Raw genomic sequence first — 23,593 nt, forward strand, 5'->3', positions numbered from 1 at the left:
GGCCCTTAGAAGCCTCTAGTTCATCTCGTGGAATGTATAATGAATGTAGAGTTAGGTGGTTAGGTCCTAGCCCTGGTTTTTACCAATTACCCACTATGTGTATTTGAGGAAATCCCTTCTCTGAGCATGAATTTTTCTATTTTTAGAATCAGGGGATGACTCAAGATGATGTCGATAGTGCAGTTCAAACCCTAGGCTTCAGAGAAGCCCTGGGAGAAGGAATTGGGGCAGGGGGAGGCTGTGGGTAGGGCTCCTTGCTCTCCATTCTTGAATCTGAGCAATCTCTGCCCATTGGAGTTCTGTCTGGTTACTGCTGGCAGTCAGAAGGGCTCAGTGTTATCTGGCTGGTCCTCTTAGCCCTTTATGCGGTGGGAGGGGGTAGTCAGGCTTCCCTTTAGGGTAAGTGACTCTCAATGCCCCTGGCCACGCTTGAATATTCATGGGCTTTCTTTTGCCCACTGCACTGTTCAGTCTTCCCAGCTGGCTTGTCTCCTGGGGCTGAGCCCCTGGCTCCTTTAGGAGAAGGTCAGGCTCTATTACTGCTGGGTGGAAAAGCTTGATTGTGTTTAATTGCTCCAGAAGAATGGGGCCCAGATTGAAGAGGCAGGAGGTGGGGAGAGACTGGGGGATAGGTGCCCTAGCTCAGCTGTGGCCCTTTTGAGAGATGAAAGGAAGATTTATGATGCCATTCGTCACCTGAAAGATGGATGGAGGGACCCAGACTGTGAGCTCGTGTTTGAAACAGGAGGTTATGGTAATAAATGGGGCCCCTGGAGATATAGCTGTTGGCGGTGGGGATCACCTCTCTTAACAGGGATGATTCCCAAGCCCCCTCCTTTCTCTCTCTCCCCTAATGGGCATTCTTTGTTCCTCTGCTGAGTCTGTCACTCTTTGAGCACAGCCAACTACTGATTGATTATCTGTGTTCATAAAGGGGAGTGCCATCATGCTGAGAAGAAATCTTTCATGTTAGTGTCCTGGAAAAATGGAACAATGAAAAATACAAAAGCAGTTTATTCTTGGGTTCAGAATCCTCATGCTTTGAACTATTGGGAACAGCCTGTATGCATATGATTGCCCCTTATTTTATGTCCACCTCTGATCTCCCTCCATTTAGCACTATCCAGTCAGGAGCTAGAGGATAAAGAGGACCTGGAAATGCTCTCAAAGAATGCCCCTAGAATGTTCAATGGGACGATACTCCTGGGAAAAGGGCTCTGAAAACATGGACACCAGGATCAAATACTCTTGGGAACCACTGTATACACATCATGGCCTTACAGAGTTAAAACCCACTCTGGCATATGAAAAGGTTGGGAAAGTCCTGTAGTGGAGAATACTGAGAATACAGTTTGAAAGTTTCCCATCCTTTTGATTACAGATCTTTTTTTTTTTTTTTTTTTGCATGACACTTACTAACCACCTGCAGGTTTAGTCTTATTCAAACCTTACTTTGGAAAGTGTTAATGTTAATAAGAAGAATTGGCAATAGCTAATATCCAAACCAATCCAGTCCTCCAAGTGGAGTGTGGATTAGATGTTTTCCAGCTTGGCATTGGTGTAGACTTGATGTATGACTTTTGCAAACTTGCCATAACTCATTTTTAAAATAATCCTAATATGTGGCGTTTATCCTGTTTAGAACGAGCCCTTACTGGACTGTGGTTATGAGTGGATTTGTTGTGGTAACACTTTTGTTTAAAACCTGAAGTATAATTGATATATAATAAACTATGTATTTTAAGTGTATAATTTGATATATTTTGCCATATGTACACATCTATAAAACCATTACCTCAGTCAAGGTACAAGGTGAACATATGTATCACCCAAAAAGTTTCCTCATGCCCCTTTTTATTATTTATTATTTTTATTTTTTGGGTGTGTTAGTTTCTGCTTTATAAAAAGGGAATCAGCTATACATATACATATATCCCCATATCTCTTCCCTCTTGCGTCTCCCTCCCTCCCACCCTCCCTATCCCACCCTTCTAGCTGGTCACAAAGCACTGAGCTAATCTCCGTGTGCTATGCAGCTGCTTCCCCCTAGCTATCGGTTTTACATTGGGTAGTGTTTATATGTCCATATATACACTACCACTCTCTCACTTTGTCCCAGCTTACCCTCCCCCTTCCCCGTGTCCTCAAGTCCATTCTCTAGGAGGTCTGCGTCTTTATTCCCGTGTTGCCCCAGGTTCTTCATGACCTTTTTTTTTTTTTAGATTCCATATATATGTGTTAGCATATGGTATTTGTTTTTCTCTTTCTGACTTACTTCACTCTGTATGACTGACTCTAGGTCCATCCACCTCACTATAAATAACTCAATTTCGTTTCTTTTTATGGCTGAGTAATATTCCATTGTATATATGTGCCACATCTTCTATATCCATTCATCTATTGATGGACACTTAGGTTGCTTCCATGTCCTGGCTATTGTAAATAGAGCTGCAATGAACATTGTGGTACATGACTCTTTTTGAATTATGGTTTTCTCAGGGTATATTCCCAGTAGTGGGATTGCTGGGTCATATGGTAGTTCTATTTTTAGTTTTTTAAGGAACCTCCATATGTTCTCCATAGTGGCTGTATCTATTTACATTCCCACCAACAGTGTATGAGGGTTCCCTTTTCTCCACACCCTCTCCAGCATTTATTGTTTCTAGATTTTTTGATGATGGCCAGTCTGACCGGTGTGAGATGATACCTCATTGTGGTTTTGATTTGCATTTCTCTAATGATTAGTGATGTTGAGCATCTTTTCATGTTTGTTGGCAATCTGTATGTCTTCTTTGGGGAAATGTCTGTTTAGGTCTTCTGCTCATTTTTGGATTGGGTTTTTTGTTTTTTTGATATTGAGCTGCATGAGCTGCTTGTTATTTTGGAGATTAATCTTTTGTCTCTTTCTTCATTTGCAAATATTTTCTCCCATTCTGAGGGTTATCTTTTTATCTTGTTCATGGTTTCCTTTGCTGTGCAAAAGCTTTTGAGTTTTTTAAGTCCCATTTGTTTATTTTTGTTTTTATTTCCATTTCTTTAGGAAGTGGGTCAAAAAAGATCTTGCTGTGATTTATGGCATAGAGTGTTCTGCTTATGTTTTCCTCCAAGAGTTTGATAGTGTCTGGCCTTACATTTAGGTCTTTAATTCATTTTGAGTTTATTTTTGTGTATGGTATTAGAGAGTGTTCTAATTTCATTCTTTTACATGTAGCTGTCCAGTTTTCCCAGCACCACTTATTGAAGAGGTTGTCTTTTCTCCATTGTGTATTCTTGCCTCCTTTGTCATAGATAAGGTGACCATATGTGTGTGAGTTTATCTCTGAGCTTTCTATCCTGTTCCATTGATCTATATTTCTGTTTTTGTGCCAGAACCATACTGTCTTGATGACTGTAGCTTTATAGTATAGTCTGAAATCCGGGAGCCTGATTCCCCCGGCTCCGATTTTATTTCTCAAGATTGTTTTTGCTATTCAGGGACTTTTGTGTTTCCATACAAATTGTAAATTTTTTTGTTCTAGTTCTGTAAAAAATGCCATTGGTAATTTGACAGGGATTGCACTGAATCTTCGATTGCTCTGGGTAGTATAGTCATTTACACAATGTTGATTCTTCCAATCCAAGAACATGGTATATCTTTCCATCTGTTTGTATCATCTTTGATTTCTTTCATCAGTGTCTTACAGTTTTCTACATGCAGGTATTTTGCCTCCTTAGGTAGGTTTATTCCTAGGTATTTTATTCTTTTTGCCACACAGACCATTTTGGAATCCCACTATTATGTTCTATGCATACAGCACATTTCTTCAGTGAAGGATCAGATAGGGTCATCTGCACAGTGCAGTGCCGTGTAAGAACAGAAATTTCAACACCACTAATAGCAGAATAACCCTGCATAAAGCTTACCCTCTACCTCTACCTTGAGTAAAGAAATTCATTACATGTCAGAGTTGGAGAAATTTTAGAAAAGAAATTTTAGACTTTAAGTCTGTGGGCCACATATTCATAGACATTTTTGTTTTGTTTGTAGAGTATTTTAAAATATTTAAATTGGTTGTTAATATTTTTAAATTGGGAGATGCTACACAAAAATGCAGATTTCCAGCCTCTCTTGTAGGAACAAAACAAAACAAATAGAACTGGAAACATTTCATTAGAAGTAAGGAGCAGCTGCCTCTTTTGAGTGGGTTAGGTGGGGCCTCAGTCTTCAGTTTGGTCTTGCCAACATTGAGGTTGAGTGGCAGTGACATTTATCATTTTGCATGTGCTTTTTTTGTAGTAGAGTTAAAAAGAATATAGTTATTATATATATTTCTTTATCACAGTGGGAAAGTGAATGATGGATTGAGAGGGGCTAGTTTTCAAGAAAAATGGGAGAACATAGATTATTTATGGAAATAAAGAGCAAATATTTAATTTGTGTGATAAATTATGAGTTAAGATGCTACTGCAGTAAAACTCAGTTACCTCATCCATGTACACTGCTTAGGCATTTGAGTTTGTACCATGCTCTTTAGAGGTCCACTAAGAGCTGGGACTAGGGATGAGATATGGACCTTTAAAACTTCTAAGTATATTTAGTATTTGTAGAATATCATGTTTCAAATATTTGCAATATAAACATTTGTTAGAAGTTGTGACACCCCACCTTGTATATCACAGAGTGGTATTAACATAATAGTTTATAAAAAAGGCAGGAATAGAAGCTGTTTTCTCACCAAGGACTAATATACCAATGTTCTTTGCTGGTCTATACTTCTACTCAGGCAGTGTCTCTGTGAATTTAAGTTGTACTTCACTGGAAGTGCTGGGCAACATGTTCAGTGCTATGGGAATATAAAGCTTAAGACCTGGTCTCTTCTTTTGGGAACTTATATCTGGTTGAGAAGACAAAGTATATGATAAGTGTACAATAAGTAGAACTGACATCATTCATTGCACTGAGTGGAGAACATCAGTGAGCTTAAGTGGTTTGCCAAGCCTTCCTGTAGAAAGAGGTAGGACTAGACCAGTATAGGATTTGTATGGACAGAAGATAGTCACATGAATAAATTATGGGAGGAAATTTGAGGGATAGTGAAATGATCTCAGATATAACCTAGTTTAATATGTTCAATTTAGAGATAAATCAAGGCCCAGAGAAAGTTAAGTGTTTCTCATGGATGAACAGTAAGTTTTTCCTAGAAGCGAGGTCTCCGAATTCCTGCTTCACAACATAGCCATGTATCACCCCCATCATAGGCCTTGCCAGTCTATGCTTTGCTTTTTATTATTGTCCTTTTCATTTTCTAATTCATCATGCATACTCTTTGAGAGAAGTGACCTTGTCTATCTTGGTTACTACTGTATTCCCAGTACCTAAAATACAGTCCCATCCCCGGCCCCAACACAAAGACACTTCCCAAGCCTTAAAGGAAAAATCCAGAGAATTAAGTTCTCACTTGATAAATTCTGAAATTCGTATGTGAAAAGGTTTAGATGTGGACAAAAATTTTAGGGAGCCGAGAACAAGTCTTAGACTTTAAGTCACAGTAATGCAACTCAATTATAGCCAATAAATATTCAGTCAAGTTGTTCTTTGGTATACATCAAACAATCTCATTACCTTAAGTATGTAAGAATGAAAGGAAACAAGATTTGTAAGTACTGGTTGGGAAAAAAAAAATCTAGCCCATGAAATGATGAATCAAAAGAAGAGAATTGGCTATAGAGAAGCCCTGGTTAAATGACAGGTGGTGAGCATAAATATAGAAAGAAGACTAAGTAACTGGAAATTGTGATTATAAATTGCAATAGAAATGCTACACACATTGACAATGTGAAATAATGAAACTACAAAAAATTAGAATGTGGAAGGGGACAATAAAGCGTAAGAGTGTGAATTCTGACATTTTTATCATAGAGACTCAGATGACACTATCCAAAATTAAAACGTGGTTGTAAAAAAAAAAAAGATCATAACTTCGAAATGATCTTTCATACTTTCCCAATTAAGAAAGATATTTTAAGAGATACCATTTCTTGGAGTAAAAAAATCTGTTTTCTATGGTTTAATAATTCCTCATAATTGCTTAATTATTTCTGTTAAATTCTAGTATAATTATACTTACTACACTTCATTTTAAACATAGGTCTATATTATAATCATTTTTATTAAGTTATATTCTATGCATATTATACATACACACACACACACACACAGAAAGTCATATACATATAGAAACATCTGGAATTATGTTCATCTAATGTTAATGATAATATATAGTAATAGTGGAGTTTAGGTAGCTATTTTTTCTCTAATTTGTTTTTACTATACACCTTGAATTTTTCATCATAATAATTACTAAATACAAAATTATTTTTTAAAACCACAACCCAGGGAAAATCAGAGTGTGTTTCCTTCCATTATCTTTTACATTCATAAACATATATTTTTACGCATTTTGAACCTTATCATATATATTTATATACCCACATTTGTTGTACCCTCATTTTTTTAAAAAAATAAATTTATTTATTTATTTATTTTTAAATTTTTGGCTGTGATGGGTCTTCGTTTCTGTGAGAGGGCTTTCTCTAGTTGCGGCAAGTGCAGGCCACTCTTCATCGCAGTGCGTGGGCCTCTCACTATCTCGGCCTCTCTCGTTGTGGAGCATAGGCTCCAGACGCACAGTCTCGGTAGTTGTGGCTCACGGACCCAGTTGCTCCACGGCATGTGGGATCTTCCCAGACCAGGGCTCAAACCCATGTCCCCTGCATTGGCAGGCGGACCCTCAACCACTGCACCACCAGGGAAGACCCCCTCATTGTTTTGGATATTATTCTATTATAGTCGTGTTCTGATATCACAGCCAATTTTCAAAATATTAACATTCCTTTTATATATCATAATTTAATCATTTCTTTAGGGACATTTATATTGCTTGTAAAATTTTGCAAATGTAGTTACAAATACTATAATAAGCATACATATTTGCCTATATCTCAGATGATTTTTTTGACACATATCTGGAAGAGAATTTATTGGATCAAAATATATGAAGATATTTAAAGCCGTTGAAATACAGTATTGAATTGGTTATAATGGTAATCTACAGGAAGGGTTTGGAAATGTAGATAAGAGCCATTTGGGGAAAGATGAATTAGATGAGTCATATCATGGGAGTGGAAAAGAATAGGCCTTACATGGGAATCAATTCTGTAGGTCATTTTGTATATTTTGGGAAATGAAATTTTGGTAGCAGAATGGAGACGTGTTCTTGAGGGACAAGTCAAAATATCTTGCCAGCTGCAAAGGCAAGTCAAATGATAACGTCTAAGGTTGCTTATTTGTTCTTAACCTGCGTGAAGACAGTTAGTCAGTCAGTCAACAAATGTGTATTAAATTCAGCTCTCTCAGAACTTTGTGGACCTTGCTGAAGTATCTTCTGACTTTGGATGGTTCATTAGTCTTATTGGGCCTCAATTCATGTCATTGGTGGCTGGATTTAAACTTACATTATTTTTTTTTTAAGAAGGACGTGCAGGTTTTGTACTCCCTGAATTCTTCCATGTTAAAAACAATTGCCTTTATACTTGAGGGATGAGTTGGTAGGATATAGTATTCTTCGGTCCTGACTTTTTTTTTTTAGAACTTTGTATATGCCCATTTATTAGCTTCTGGCAATGGATGTTGCTGGGGAGAACTGTTAAATGAGCTTGACTTTTTTTTTTTTTGTCTCATAGAAGAAAAAAAGTAGAAAGTACATTACATGTATTACATAACATTACATGTAATTTTATGTAATGTATATTTTACATAATATATATATGCATATACACATATACATTAACACCTGGGTTTTGATACGTATGCATCAATTTTTGTTTTACTCTTGTGTGTTTTTTCAGTATACGGATTTACTTCATCATTTAAGGAATAATTTTTGATTTTATGGTATTTTCAATGGTTGAATATCTTTTCAGGGATACTAGTTAGCCCCAAGTTAGATCACCTTTGTCCTCCATGTTGATTATCTTGTAATTGTTTTGATTTTGTTCTTTTTTCATTCATTGTGGTTACATTAAGCCTTTGTTTCATGTCAGTAATTCATTTTACAGCTGTGTTTATCTGCTTTCTTTTGTTTCTAATTTACTTAACAGTTTTTTTAATAATGGCATCTTGGCTCTTAATTTGTTTCCATAGCTATATAAACAGCCATTTAGTCTCATTCTGTTTTTTCATCATTTGGCATCTGAGTTCTTATTTTAAGTCTTATTCAAATTTTAAATCACATGAAGCACTTGTGGGCAATTTTCCTGTTTCATAGAGCATGTTTTCTTCCAGATAGGGTTCTTCAACTGTCTTTTGTATACCACCGTCCATTCTTTTAATATTTTACTGTAGCATATTTGTACATTTGCCATACTCTTTTGTTATTTTTAAAAATGTTGCTTATACTTAATGGGAGAAGTTCTAGTTAGTCTTCTAGTTGCTTGATATAACATGAATGAATTTTCCATGTGGAATATATTTTCCACAAATATAATCTATTTGTCCTTTTTGAAGGGTGGTGGGTCCAGTAATTTTTTTTTAAACATCTTTATTGGAGTATAATTGCTTTACATTGTTGTGTTAGTTGCTGCTATACAACAAAGTGAATCAGCTATACATATACATATATCCCCATATCTCCTCCCTCTTGCGTCTCCTTCCCACACTCCCTATCCCACTGCTCTAGGTGGTCACAAAGCACCAAGCAGATCTCTCTGTGCTATGTGTCTTCTTCCCACTAGCTATCGGTTTTACATTTGGTAGTGTATATATGTCCAGCCCACCCTCTCACCTTGTCCCAGCTTACCCTTCCCCCTCCTCATGTCCTCAAGTCCATTCTCTAGTAGGTCTGCGTCTTAATTCCCATCCTGCCTCTAGGTTCTTCATGACCATTTTTTTTTCTTAGAATCCATATATATATGTGTTAGCATACGGTATTTGTTTTTCTCTTTCTGACTTATTTCACTCTGTATGACAGACTCTAGGTACATCCACCTCACTACAAATAACTCAATTTCGTTTCCTTTTATGGCTGAGTAATATTCCATTGTATATATGTGCCACATCTTCTTTATCCATTCATCTGTTGATGGATGCTTAGGTTGTTTCCATGTCTTGGCTATTGTAAACAGTGCTGCTGTGAAGATAGGTTTGTGTGTATCTTTTCAAATTATAGTTTTGTCTGGGTGTATGCCCAGGAGTGGGAATGCTGGATCATATGGTAAGTGTATTTTTAGTTTTTTGAGGAACCTCCACACTATTTTCCACAGTGTCCACATCAATTTACCTTCTCACCAACAGTGTACAAGGATCCTCTTTTCTCCACACCCTCTCTAGAATTTATTTGTAGTTTTAAATGATGGCCAGATAGCAGAATGTACTCTTGGAACTGGAATTGTTTCTCAAATTTCTCGTGGTAACTTGAATCTTTTCTTCTGAAAAAGGAAGTTAACTCAGTTTTCAACCTCACTTTCCATCAATCATTTACATCAGTCCCCTCCATATTCTTTAAATCAGAAGGAGGAAAATAAGAAAAACTCTTTCACAGGATGGCAGGGAGGTTATAGAACTTTTTCCCCTTCCTACCACCTCACAGGCCTGGATGATACTCGTACCTTTTACATGTTTATTGATTTTTACAATTTTGGGGTACTTTCTAAGTATTAGAGGAATACTTTTTCTGCCATATCCACTTAGACTTCTTGGCTGTTTTATTTATGAATAATTTAAACATTAAAATAACATTTGTATGTGTCCAGGTGTTTCAAGATAAGCTTGTATTACTTTAATGAATTAATTTTTTAAATTGAAGTATAATTGATATATAACATTATATTAGTTTCAGGTTTATAACATAATAATTCAGTATTTGTATATATTTTAAAATGATCACCACAGTAAGTTTAGTTAACATGTCACCATATATAGCTACAAAAATTTTTTTTCTTGTGCTTAGGACTTTCAAGAACTACTCTCTTAGCAAGTGTCAAATATGCAATACAGTATTATTAACTATAGTCACCATGCTGTAAATTACATCCTCATGACTTATTTATTTTATAACTGAGAGTTTGTACCTTTTGATGCCCTTTACCCATTTCATTCATACTCTAACCCCTTGCCTCTGGCAACCACCAATCTTTTCTCTGTATCTATAATCTTGTTTTTTTTCCTTTTTAGATTCCACATATTAGTAAGGTCCTATAGTATTTGTCTTTTTCTGTTTGACTTGTTTCACTTAACATTATGCCCTGAAGGTCCAGCCATGTTGCAAATGGCAAGATTTTCTTCTTTTTTTTATGGCTGAATAATATTTCATTTTGTGTGTGTGTGTGTGTGTGTGTGTGTGTGTGTATGTACCACATTTTCTTTATCCATCAATAGATGCTCAGATTGTTTCCACATCTTGACTATTATAAGTAATGCTTACAAAGAACATGGGGATGCAAATATCTTTTTGAGTTAGTGTTTTTGGTTTCTTTGGATAAATACCCAGAAATGATATTTATAATTTTTTCAATTTTTTGAGGCACCTTCACACTGTTTTCTAATTAGTGGCTGCACTACTTTATATTCCCACCAACAGTACACAAGTGTTCTCTTTTTCCACATCCTCACCAATGCTTGTTATTTCTTGTCTTTTTGATAGTAGACATTCTAACAGATGTGAGGTTATATCTCATTGTGGTTTTGATTTGCATTTCCCAAATGATTAGTGACATTGAGCATATTATTATGTATCTGTTGGCTATCTGTATGTCTTCTTTGGAAAAATGTTTTTCAGATCTTCTTCCCATTTTTAAATCAGGTTATTTTTATTTATTTATTTTTTTGCTGTTGAGTTGTATGAGTTCTTCATATATTTTGGATATTAACTCCTTATCAGATATATTATTTACAGATATTTTCTCTCATTCAGTAGGTTGCCTTTTCATTTTGTTGATGATTTCCTTTGCCATGTATATTACTTTTATAAGTAAAAAGACATTTCACATATTTTATTTTCTGTCTCTTCTTCAAGGTCTACTTCAATTGCTATTCCTTTCAAAAAACCTTCTCTGATATCCCTCACAAAAATAACTTCTCTTTTCATTGAGTTTTCACATCATCTTTCTATTCATTTAAAATATATTTTATTAACTGCTATCATGGGCTGGGCACACTTTTAGGTGCTTGGAATATAATATGTAAAACATAATTTCTGTCTTCATGATACTAACATTTCAGTGATTGGAGGCTGGGGAGGGAGCTTAGCCTATCATCTTTTTTAACTCTTTGGTTCTATACGTTTTAGCTTTCTGAAGTTAGAGTATTTTATTCACTGATGTATCCCCCACACAATCTCATACAATGTACAGCACACAGTAGGAACTGATAGATACCTGTTGAATTAACAAACTCGAAACGAATGTCTTATTAGCTGGGATGTGGGAAGGCAGTGTTTCAGAGACAGAGGCAGGTAAGATTTTAGGCCTATTTGGCTAAGAAGATGCTTTCGTGGGCAACTTTAATAACCTCTCAGTGGTACAGGCATGTAAAAAATAATGCGAAGCTCAAGTGAGTGGTCAAGGCTAATAAATGATGGGTGCAGGGACTATTAATGATTCTTGGAGCAGAAGGAGCCAGGCCAGGTAGCCCTGAGAGAGTCCCTGGAGTAGGAAGTTTAAGCCATATTTCAATGTTCTACCCCCTCTCCAGGCTGTAAATTTTTGTCCACATTACTCAGCACAGAAAGTGCAAAATCATTTATAACTAACTCTCAGGGGGAAAGGCATGAGTGCACAGAGACTTAGAAAAAGTTGAATTCTCACAGTTAATTTCATTCTGGAAAAGCTAAGCTGGGAACTTTTCCCTTTTTTTATTATAAGGCTGCCATGTGGCTAGCTTTTGGCAAGATAGGGTTGACATTTTTCCAAAATAAGGATCTTCACAGCCTTCTCATTTAGAGCATTAAGTAATGAAACATCATTCTTTGTTATTATGTGGCCAAGAGCAAAAAGGAACCAGGCATGGGAACTAAAGAAACCCACAAGGCTGGGCTAATATAAGTCTTCCCTTATATTTTGCTTTTAAAAAAATTAATATCTAGGCTTCATGTAAAGCACTCTGTATAAGGCCTACTATATAGTTAGTGTTCAATAAAGGTTATAATTTTTTTATTCTAAAGGGAACTGAATATTTTACCATTGGGGATTTGTCAATATAGACAGCAAGAGAAAGTTTTAGGGAAGAAGAAAAGGACATGAGGAAGACCTTGAAATAAATGGGGAAAATGGACTCAGACCTCTGGAATGAATGCAGTTTTGAATAAGCTAATACATTTTGAAGACTATTTGACCATAGAGTTGAAAGGGTCATCTAGTCCAGTGTTTTGAGGAATGTGGTGATTTTAGTTAGTCTACAGTTGAATATCACTTTAATGATTGTGCATATACTTTGGAGTGTATTAGGGGAAAATCAACTCCAAATTCATTTATATGAAAAAGCAGTCTAATTTAAAGGAAATATTGAGTAAATAACAGTACTGGCAAAATTTAAAAGTGGAGATTATAGCTTCCAGAATAAAAGTGGAGGTTATGGCTTCCAGCAGCCTAGTGCTCTATAGAATGTCTCCAAAGGATATTAAATTAATCAGCCAAGGATTATTGTACATTTTCCTGAACATCTTTGAGCCTTTCTCTAGGGTGTTTGGATGGAGTTTCTATGATGAAATTGTAGCAGGCAAAGCACTGTTACTGTCATACAGATGGCAAGTGGAGAGACTCCAGATGGGCAGCATGGACTCAGCATCCAGAAGTCCAGTGGATTCTCTGGGAATATGAATACACGCTGGCCTGAGGATGGGGAGCTGTGCTCTATGCTCTGTTTAGAGAAGGCTTAAGTTGGTAGGAATGAAAAATCTGTTTTTTCTATTGTACTCTTTCAGAATCAAATGGCAGCCAAAAATCCCAGAATTAAAAAATGAGACCTCTCTTTAGAAGGATAATTGAGCAGGAGGAGAGCAGACCGAAAAGATATGGCAAGCGTACATAGTTACCAAGGTGAGGGATTCATCCCAAATTAAAGTTCATATTAGATGACGAAGATCACACACACACAAAGTGGGTCTTGAGTTAAGTGTGAGAAATGTAATCTAGACCAAAATCATGTTCGGTGTAGGAAGATAGTAAGCAAAGAATGAGGTGGGGTGGATGGATAGGAGATACCTCCTCACAGCATACATCTCTTCAGTATTAGACAACTCCAGTCCTTGTTAGAGTATCTGAGCTGTGTTGTTTTTCCCTTTAGGTCAAACATTCCTAATTCTCATTATTATTTCTGATTTGACATTGTCTTTATTGCCTTTACTCTGGATGATATCTAGTGATATTATCATAGAAAGATAATGACAGAAGGAAACTTAGGCATCACCTGATCTGGTGTTTATCAGACTAATAGCAGCAGAACCCCCTTCCTTATCTTTCTCCTCTTTTCAAAAGAAATTCTTTGTAGGACTGCAATTATAAGAGATAAGAAAGGAGCTTCCCTGGCTGAAGTGGGTGATGAGGAAAGCATAGAGCCTGACAGGCCAATCTATTCCCCAGCAGGGTTTTTTTGTTTGTTTCTTTGTTTGTTTGTTTTTGAATTCCACTGTTCTATGAAACACAGTCTGAAAAACATTAGTTTCCATTACATATTGCTTGTTGTTTTTGATTGATACATAAGCGATCCAATTTTTAGTGGCTTCAAGAATAATTTATTATTATTTCTCATGTTTTGTATGTTGACTAGGGTCAGCTGAGTATTTCTTTGTTGAGGTCTCTCATAAAGTTGCATTCAGACGGCATCTGTAGCTAGAGTCATTGGGAGACTTTTTCATTTTTATATCTCTGGCTTGAGCTGGGATGGCTAAAGGAGCTAAGGGTTGATTGGGTAGCTCTCTTTTAACCTGGCCTCTTCATATGACTAGACTGGGCTTCCTCACAACATGTTGGTCTCATCTTGCATGGTGGCTGGACCCCCAGAGTGAACATTTCAAGAGACCCAGACAGAAGCTGCAAGGTTTCTAGTGACCTGTCTTTGGAAATTACACAATATCAATTTCACCATTTTTATTTGTCAAAGAAATAATAGAACAGTCCAAATACAAGGGGGTGAGGGAATAAATTCTATCTTTCAATGGGGAAATAACTTGTGTATAGGGAGGGAAGATATTAATGGTAGCCATTTTAAGACAACCTACCATGGGTAATATTAAGCCCAGAGAAGGCAAAGGCTTAGCCACAGAGCCAGTAATGGCAGAGCCGGGATTAGAACAAAAATCATAAAAGATGAAATCCACCTTCCATCACAGTCTCAGTTCCAAATCCTTTCACCTGATACTAAAAATTAAAAATCTTCCCTTGCTGATTGTAGATGAGGGGAACTTTGTATTAAAGATGTCATTATAATTTGCATGAATTTGGAATAAAAAATTTACAAGATACAAAAATTGATAGGTAAAGAGAAGAAACCATTTATAATTGTATTAAAGAATATCAAGGGCTTAGAAACAAATCTAACAAAATATGTGAAAGGCTTATAAAGAGAAAATATAAAACTTATTAAAGACATATTAAAGAATACCTTAATAAATGAGATATTTATTTAGGAGAGATATACCACATTCATGGATAGGAATTCTTAATATCATAGAGTCAATTCTCCTAAACTTGTTCTACAGCTTCAATGGATTTCCAATGAAAATTACAGCGGGTTTTTTTATTTCCCTCACAAAGCTTGATTAAGATAATTCTAAATTTTATATGAAACAGTAAAGGGCTGACAATAGCCAGGACACTTCTGTAGAAGAAGAACAGAACGAAATGTAAAACAGTGTTCACAGCAGCACTGCTCATAATGGCAAGAAGCTGGAAATGGCCCAAAAGGCCATTTGAGGGAGTGTGTATGAATAAATGGTGTTATATTCACAGAGTTGAACCTTATACAATAGTCAAAGCAATGAAGTACAGGGACATGAAACAGTGTGGATGAATCTTAGCAACTTAATATAAAGGATTTGAAAAGCAAGTACTCACATTTTCTTGCAACTTGATAATCATTTTATAAAATAAAAGTAACTATAATAAAATACTTTTAAAGAATTCATGTAGATATTAAAAAACTGTGTAAAAAAGAAAGCAAGCGGCTTATGAACACAAGATTTAGGGTGATGCTTATCTCAGATAGGAGAAGAGAAGCAGGATAAGATGGGGTTCATGTGATTAGATGTAAGTTATATAAAATGTGTATTTTTTATTTTGAGTGATGGTTTGGAGATACTAAATACATTAAAAATATATTACAAATAACCAAATGCATGTCCTTTGGTCATTTTTTAAACTGGATTATTTGTGGGGGTTTTTTTTTTTTTGCTATGGTGTTTGTGAGTTCCTTATATATTTTGGATATTAACCCCTTATCAGATATATGGTTTGCAAATATCTTCACCTGAGTAAACATTTTTCTGAAGAAGACATACAAGTGGCCAGTAGGTATATGAAAAGGCACTCAAATCACTAACCATTAGGGAAATGCAAAATCAAAACCACAATGAACCACTTCATACCTATTAGAATGGCTATTATGAAAAAGATAAGAGACAATAGGTGTTGGTGAGGATGTGGAGAAGAGGGAACACTTGTACACTGTTGGAGGGAATGTAAATTGGTGCAGCTACTATGAAAAACGGTATGGAGGTCCCTAAAAAAATTAAAAATAGAACTACCATATGATCTAGCATTTCCACTTCTGTGTATGTATCCAAAGGAAACAAAATCAGTATATCAAAGACATATCTGTACTCATGTTCACTGCAGCATTATTCACAATAGCCAAGATATGGAAACAACCTAAGTGTCTGTTGATAGATAAATGGATAAAAAAACGTGGTATGTATATACAGTGGAATATTACTCAGTTATAAAAAAGAAGGAAATCCTGCCATTTACAACAACATGGATGAACGTGGAAGATATTATCCTAAGTGAAATAAGTCTGACAGAGAAAGATAAATACTGCATTGTATCACTTATATGTGGAATCTGGGGGAAAAAAATCCGATTTCATAGAAATAGAGAGTAGAATGGTGGTTGCTGGGGGGCTGGGGGAAGGGGAAAATGAGAAGTTGTAGGTCCAAGGGTACAAAATTTCAGTGATAAGCAGAATAAAATCTGAGGATCTAATGTAGAGCATGGTGACTATAGTTAATGATATGATATTGTACACTTGAAATTTGCTGAGAGGATCACACACATACACACACACAGAGTTAACTATACAATGTGATGGATGTATTGATTGAGGTAATTATTTCATAATATAATGACTATGTATATAAAATCATCTTCTTTTTATTTAAACTATATATACAGTTACATTTGTCAATCATTCTTCAATAAAGCTTGAAAAAATTACCAAATACATAGAAGCAGACCATGTTAGGGCCAATGATGAGACCAGGAATTATGATTAATCTCATTCTGTGCATTTAAGGTCTAACCAACCAACCAACCAACCCAACCTTGATAAGTATTGTTCAACCTAGATAATCTGCCCCCTCGATTGAAGAAGGTAAGCTGGCCTCTGGCAGAGTTATGAGATTGGGTAGCTTTGTCTTTGCTGCCTGCCCACTGGCAGAGCTTGTGCCTCTTTATTTCTATCTCATGGGGTGTAGAATGATTGACATTTGGAGTTGGAAAGGTCCTAATATTCCAAATACTCTCCCTGTTCTTTTTTTTTTTTTTTTAAACTTTGGGTGTTTTAAATTTATTTATGGCTGTGTTGGGTCTTCGTTTCTGTGCGAGGGCTTTCTCTAGTTGCGGCAAGTGGGGGCCACTCTTCATCGCGGTGCGCGGGCCTCTCATTATCGCGGCCTCTCTTGTTGCGGAGCACAGGCTCCAGACGCGCAGGCTCAGTAATTGTGGCTCACGGGCCCAGTTGCTCCACGGCATGTGGGATCTTCCCAGACCAGGGCTCGAACCCGTGTCCCCTGCATTGGCAGGCAGATTCTCAACAACTGCGCCACTAGGGAAGCCCACTCTCCCTGTTCTTAAGAGGAGGAAACCAAGGATAAGAGAGGTTATGTGGCAGTAAAATACAGTCAAGCCAGGACAATAATATAAATTATATTACTCCTTGTCTGACTTCATATTTTTTTATTAATCAAGTTTTAAATCATTGATGTGCCATTAATAGGTTTGTACAAGGAACTGAGTGCCAGAAAAGGACAGATCACTCATTCTATATACATATATCAGAATGATTACCTCCATCAGATTGGTAGGAGAGAAGTAAGTCAGGTTTACATTTATTAAAAGGAAACTGAGAAATAATTTTCTCATTTTGTAACTGAGGAAGGCCGCAGAGGGAGGAGGTATTTTGGGGGTAGTCTGGAGATAGCTCTAATTAATTATGAGAAGATGATGGACCGACTTGCTGTGACAACTTGGCTAGGCTAAATATTCAGCTATTTAGTCAAATACTAATCTAGGTATTTGAAGGTATATTTGAAGGTATTTTATAGATGTGGTTAACATCTACTATCAGTTGACTTTAAGGAAAGGAGGTTACCTTTGGCAATGTGGATGGGCTTCACCCAATAAGTGGAAGGCCTTCAGAGCAAAAACACATTTCCAGAGCAAAAACACAGAGGATGAAACTCTGTCTCAAGACTGCAACTCAACTCCTGCTTGAGTTTCCAGCCTGCTGGCCTGCCCTACGGATGTAGGACCTACTAGTCTCAGTGATTGTGTGAACCAAATCCTTAAAATAAATCTTTTTATGCACACACACAGGCCCCATTGATTCGTTTCTCTGGAGAAGCCTGACTGATACCCTTGCCTAGCAAGGAACAAGAGTACTGGAAACTGGAGTTCTTGTCTTGACTTTGCCATTAACCAGTTAGGTGAACTTGGTCAGTCTGTAGACTCCTTGAGGGCAGGGACTGCCTTTCCCCACTGATGTTTCCCTGGCACTTATGTAGTACTTGGCATACAGTGGTGCTCAGTTAAGTATTTGGTGGGTGAATGAATGATCTGTCTTTTTCTGGGTCTCAGTTTTGATTTCTGTAAGATGAGGATGTTGGTCTAACTAGATTCTCTGAGGCTCTTCCAGAAATGTAGAGTGGCAATTAAGAGACTGGAGTCTGGATTTAGGCATAGTGGGTTGGGATCCTAGCCTTACCACTTAATGACCTTGAGTGAGCTACTTTAACTAGTCTGGGTCTCAAGCTCATCACCTGCAAAATGGGAGTTTTAACAATGCCTTTATCATTAGACTTGGGGTGAGGATTAAATGAGGTGGTGCTTAGTGCTGAGTGCTGTGCTGGCCCAGAAGACATATCACTAGGTATTAGCTACTGTCACCACCACCACCAGCACCATCATCATCATCATCTACCCTTGTGATTCACTCTCTCTTAGGCATCTTTCTCTAGGGTTCTGATTCTCTGGAGAATGTTCTGACTGGGGAACAGGGATAGAAGAGGTATATATACAACTACCAAAAGTTAGAAGTTGAATCAGAGGGCCAATATGAAGGCTGAGAAGGACACAGCAGCCCAAGAAAGTTGGCATTCAGTGTCTCAGAAATTCATAGGTAAATTCTGGTAGTGTTGGATGTTTTATAAACTTCCTTCTATAGAGGGAATTCAACTCACTGTGTCATTAGCCCTGAGCCTGCAAGTACATGAATGCTTGGATGATGAGGATTCAGAGTGATCTTGCAGCAGAGATTGGTGTGGTTGAATTGAATTTACAGAGCATGTACAACTAGATCTCATAGTCTTGGGGCAAGTCTCACCATGGTCCCTTGCCATTCTACAGGAAGTAGAGAACCTGAGTATAGAGCAACATCATTTCCTGACTCAAGTTACCTAGCAAGTTGATGGAACAGCGAGAACTTGACCTTGCAGACTCTGATTGCTTTGTCCAATCTGTGCTGCTAGAGCCAGGACCTGCAAGACTGGGCCCTCTCTCTCTTTGTGGATAAGCCCTAGGAAGGCAGCGTGACATGTAGGATCCAGGAGCTGGTGGTTCTCTTTCTGACTATATGGTAAGGGCACTCAAGATGGCTGTTCTCGTGGTCTCTGTACACCCCTGCCCGACCGGGGCCTGCTGTACCTCTGCCCTACGCGCATGACTGACCTTCTTACATACTTGCCCCAGGCCCCAGCTAGTGATTGTTCTTATCAAAGGGGTGGTGAGGGGTGTGCCCCTCTGCTAGTTTCCCTGGTAACCAATGAGCCAACCTGACTTCAATTCCCCCTATAAATGGCACCCCCCACCCCCAGCAAAGACTGCCACCATGTCCTGTTTCCTGTCTGCCACACACGGTGGGGTGTTTCTCTAGGACCTTGCTTCAGACATGTAAGCTCCCTATCCATTAAACCATTGATGTCTCTGTTGTTAACTCCAGGCTATTTCTTCGGTCTTGAAGCTGGGCAAGCACAGGCCTTGTAGGCCTGCAGGGTACAACCCAACACTGACTCTCCCACTGGCTAATCCCTTCCCATCTCTGGGTCTCAGGTTCCCTACCTGTTTAGTGAGGACATGGGAGTAAATGATGTGTATATTTCCTTCTAGCTTCAAAAGTCTAAGCTCTTCTTGAGTGATACATGTGCCCTGACACTCTAAGTGCTTTAGATATGTTATTTTATTCCATTCTCACAATAGATTTGACAGGTATATGTATTATTCCTATTGCATAGGTGACGAATTGAGGCTTAAAGAATTAAATGAATGGCCTAAGGTCACACGGCTGATAAGTGGCAGTGCTGGGTTTCAAACCCAAATTTGTATGATGTCCAAATCCATGTTTATAAATATAGTCTCTCCAAAAGATTTGTCTAACGAAGATGTGAAGAACTCTGGATCAGGCTTGCTTGTGATGTTCATGGGTGAAACACTATTATTTCTGTTTATTCTCCCTGGAGCATATCCTGCTCTGTCCCAATACACTCAACCCTTCTTTTCTGGGCAAGGCAGATGGAGGGGCAGGAGCACGTGAGAGTCTTTTCAACACAGCAGAGACATCAGTGCTTCCTCCTGTTTTCCTTGCTGGTCTGGGTCACAGCCAAGTGTGCTGCCAGAGACATTTGGCAGACTAACCTCAGGTTCAGTTAGGTGTGTAAAGAATAAGTAAATAGATCAATGGGCAACATAACAAGGTCAAACATGTGAACTCAGCCCTCATATGTATTACACCCTGAGCAATGGGATTTGGTGTTAAATGGAGTTGGGGACATGCTGGGTCACAAGTAGGAGCTGGAACTCAAGCTTCGTTTCTCATCTCTGAAATGAATCAGGTTGGGTACCAGGGTCATAGGGATTTCCCATGAGGAGACACTGAACACTATTCCACGGGGAGAAACATAAAAAATCTGTCTAGATTTGATACTAAGTCAGAAACCAGAGTGGGAACCAGGCATCTAAAATTCTCCCAAAAGTCTGCTGCTGTCTCAACCAGCTGCATACTCTGTATCACGTTGTCCTATGTTATTGTCTTCACATCACCTAACATCACCTGACATTATTTTGTCCATTTATTCATTTGTGTATTTATTGTCTGTCTCTCTGACCAGAATATAAGCATTTCAGAGCAAGAACCTCCTCTATTTTGTTCACTGTTGGATCATCAGCTTCTAGAATAGTTGGTTCAATCCTTTCTCTAGGGGACATCTGAAAGGCACCAGGCAACTGGTAGAGATGTAGATTAGTTTTGTTCTTTTTCTTGGCCACTGACCAAACACCTTTCAAGATCATGAGATTATAGGGGAAAGGAAAAGTTTGGATAAAAATTGCTATAGTCCCTCTCTGATCTAAGCTTCAATACACTATGATTTATCTTCTAAAAACTCCCTTCTAGTGCTAGTCAGTGATTTTTTATGCTTAAAGTTACAAGTTTATGGAATTAATAGAGAGGAACCAGGGAAAAGAAGGTTACATTTTATTTTTTTTAACATCTTTATTGGAGTATAATTCTTTTACATTGTTGTGTTAGTTGCTGCTGTATAACAAAGTGAATCAGCTATACATATACATATATCCCCATATCTCCTCCATCTTGCGTGTCCCTCCCACCCTCCCTATCCCACCCCTCTAGGCGGTCACAAAGCACTGAGGTGATCTCCCTGTGCTATGCAGCTGCTTCCCACTAGCTATCTATTTTACATTTGGTAGTGTATGTATGTCAATGCCACTCTCTCACATTGTCTCAGCTTCCCCTTCCCCTTCCCTGTGTCCTCAAGTCCATTCTCTACATCTGTGTCTTTATTTCTGTCCTGCCCCTAGGTTCCTCAGAACCTTGTTTTTTGTTTTTGTGTTTTTAGATTCCATATATATGTGTTAGCATACAGTATTTGTTTTTCTCCTTCTAACTTGTTTCACTATGTATGGCAAACTCTAGGTCCATCCACCTCACTACAAATAACTTAGTTTCGTTTCTTTTTATGGCTGAGTAATATTCCATTGTATATATGTGCCACATCTTCTTTATCCATTCATCTGTCGATGGACACTTAGGTTGCTTCCATGTCCTGCCTATTGTAAATAGTGCTGCAATGAACATTGTGGTACATGACTCTTTTTGAATTATGGTTTTCTCAGGGTATATGCCCAGCAGTGGAATTGCTGGGTCATATGGTAGTTCTATTTGTAGTTTTTTAAGGAACCTCCATACTGTTCTCCATAGTAGCTGTATCAATTTACATTCCCACCCACAGTGCAAGAGGGCTCCCTTTTCTCCACACCCTCTCCAGCATTTATTGTTTGTAGATTTTTTGATGATGGCCATTCTGATGACTGTGAAGTGATACCTCGTTGTGGTTTTGATTTGCATTTTTCTAACGATTAGTGATGTTGAGCATCCTTTCATGTGTTGGTTGGCAATCTGTATATCTTTGGAGAAAAGTCTATTTAGGTCCTCCGCCCATTTTTGGATTGGGTTGTTTGGTTTTTTTTGATATTGAGCTGCATGAGCTGCTTGTATATTTTAGAGGTGAATCCTTTGTCAGTTGCTTCGTTTGCAAATATTTTCTCCCATCCTGAGGGTTGTCTTTTCATCTTGTTTATGTTTTTCTTTGCTGTGCAAAAGCTTTTAAATTTCATTAGGTCCCATTTGTTTATTTTTGTTTTTATTCCCATTTCTCTAGGAGGTGGGTCAAAAGGATCTTGCTGTGATTTATGTAATAGAGTGGTCTGCCTATGTTTTCCTCTAAGAGTTTTATAGTGTCAGGCCTTACATTTAGGTCTTTAATCTATTTTGAGTTTATTTCTGTGTATGGTGTTAGGGAGTGTTCTAATTTCATTCTTTTACATGTAGCTGTCCAGTTTCCCCAGCATCACTTATTGAAGAGACTGTCTTTTCTCCATTGTATATCCTTTGTCATAGATTAGTTGACCATAGGTGTGTGGGTTTATCTCTGGGCTTTCTATCTTGTTCCATTGATCTATATTTCTGTTTTTGTGCCAGTACCATATTTTCTTGATTACTGTAGCTTTATAGTATAGTCTGAAGTCAGGGAGTGTGATTCCTCCAGCTCCATTTTTTTCCCTCAAGACTGCTTTGGCTATTCGGGGTCTTTTGTGTCTCCATACAAATTTTAAGGTGATTTGTTCTAGTTCCGTAAAAAATGCCATTGGTAATTTGATAGGGATTGCATTGAATCTGTAGATTGCTTTGGGTAGTATAGTCATTTTCACAATATTGATTCTTCCAATCCAAGAACATGGTATATCTCGCCATCTGTTGGTATCATCTTTAATTTCCTTCATCAGTGTCTTATAGTTTTCTGCATACAGGTCTTTTGTCTCCCTAGGTAGGTTTATTCCTAGGTATTTTATTCTTTTTGTTGCAATGGGAAATGGGAGTGTTTCCTTAATTTCTCTTTCAGATGTTTTATCATTAGTATATAGTAATGCAAGAGATTTCTGTACATTAATTCTGTATCCTGCAACTTTACCAAATTCATTGATTAGCTCTAGTAGTTTTGGTGGCATCTTTAGGATTCTCTATGTATGGTATCATATCATCTGCAAACAGTGACAGTTTTACCTCTTCTTTTCCAATTTTTATTCCTTTTATTTCTTTTCCTTCTCTGATTGCTGTGGCTAGGCCTTCAAAACCTATGTTGAATAATAGTGTCAAGAGTGGACATCCTTGTCTTGTTCCTGATCTTAGAGGAAATGCTTTCAGTTTTTCACCATTGAGAATAAGGTTTGCTGTGGGTATGTCGTATATGGCCTTTATTATGTTGAGGAAAGTTCCCTCTATGCCTACTTTCTGCAGGGCTTTTATTATAAATGGGTGTTGAATTTTGTCAAAAGCTTTTTCTGCATCGATTGAGATGATCATATAGTTTTTATTCTTCAATTTGTTAATACAGTGTATCACATTGATTGATTTGCATGTATTGAAGAATCCTTGCATCCCTGGGATAAATCCCACTTGGTCATGGTGCATGATCCTTTTAATATGTTGTTGGATTCTGTTTGCTAGTATTTTGTTGAGGATTTTTGCGTCTATATTCATCAGTGATATTGGTCT

At 37.5% G+C, this 23,593-nt stretch overlaps 1 pseudogene across 1 annotated transcript in view; it reads left to right on the plus strand.

Moving 5' to 3' along the window:
- Positions 1–22,651, plus strand: part of LOC309622847 (myelin expression factor 2 pseudogene) — a 50,019-nt pseudogene extending 27,368 nt beyond the window's left edge. The window contains exon 1 of the transcript in view: positions 1–22,651. This exon is cut by the window's left edge and continues 27,368 nt beyond it. The product of the transcript in view is annotated as a myelin expression factor 2 pseudogene (transcript).
- The last annotated feature ends 942 nt before the right edge of the window (positions 22,652–23,593 follow it).

The sequence above is a fragment of the Balaenoptera borealis genome (genome assembly GCF_965194805.1).
Source record: "Balaenoptera borealis genome assembly, chromosome: 2".
Classification (NCBI taxonomy): domain Eukaryota; kingdom Metazoa; phylum Chordata; class Mammalia; order Artiodactyla; family Balaenopteridae; genus Balaenoptera; species Balaenoptera borealis.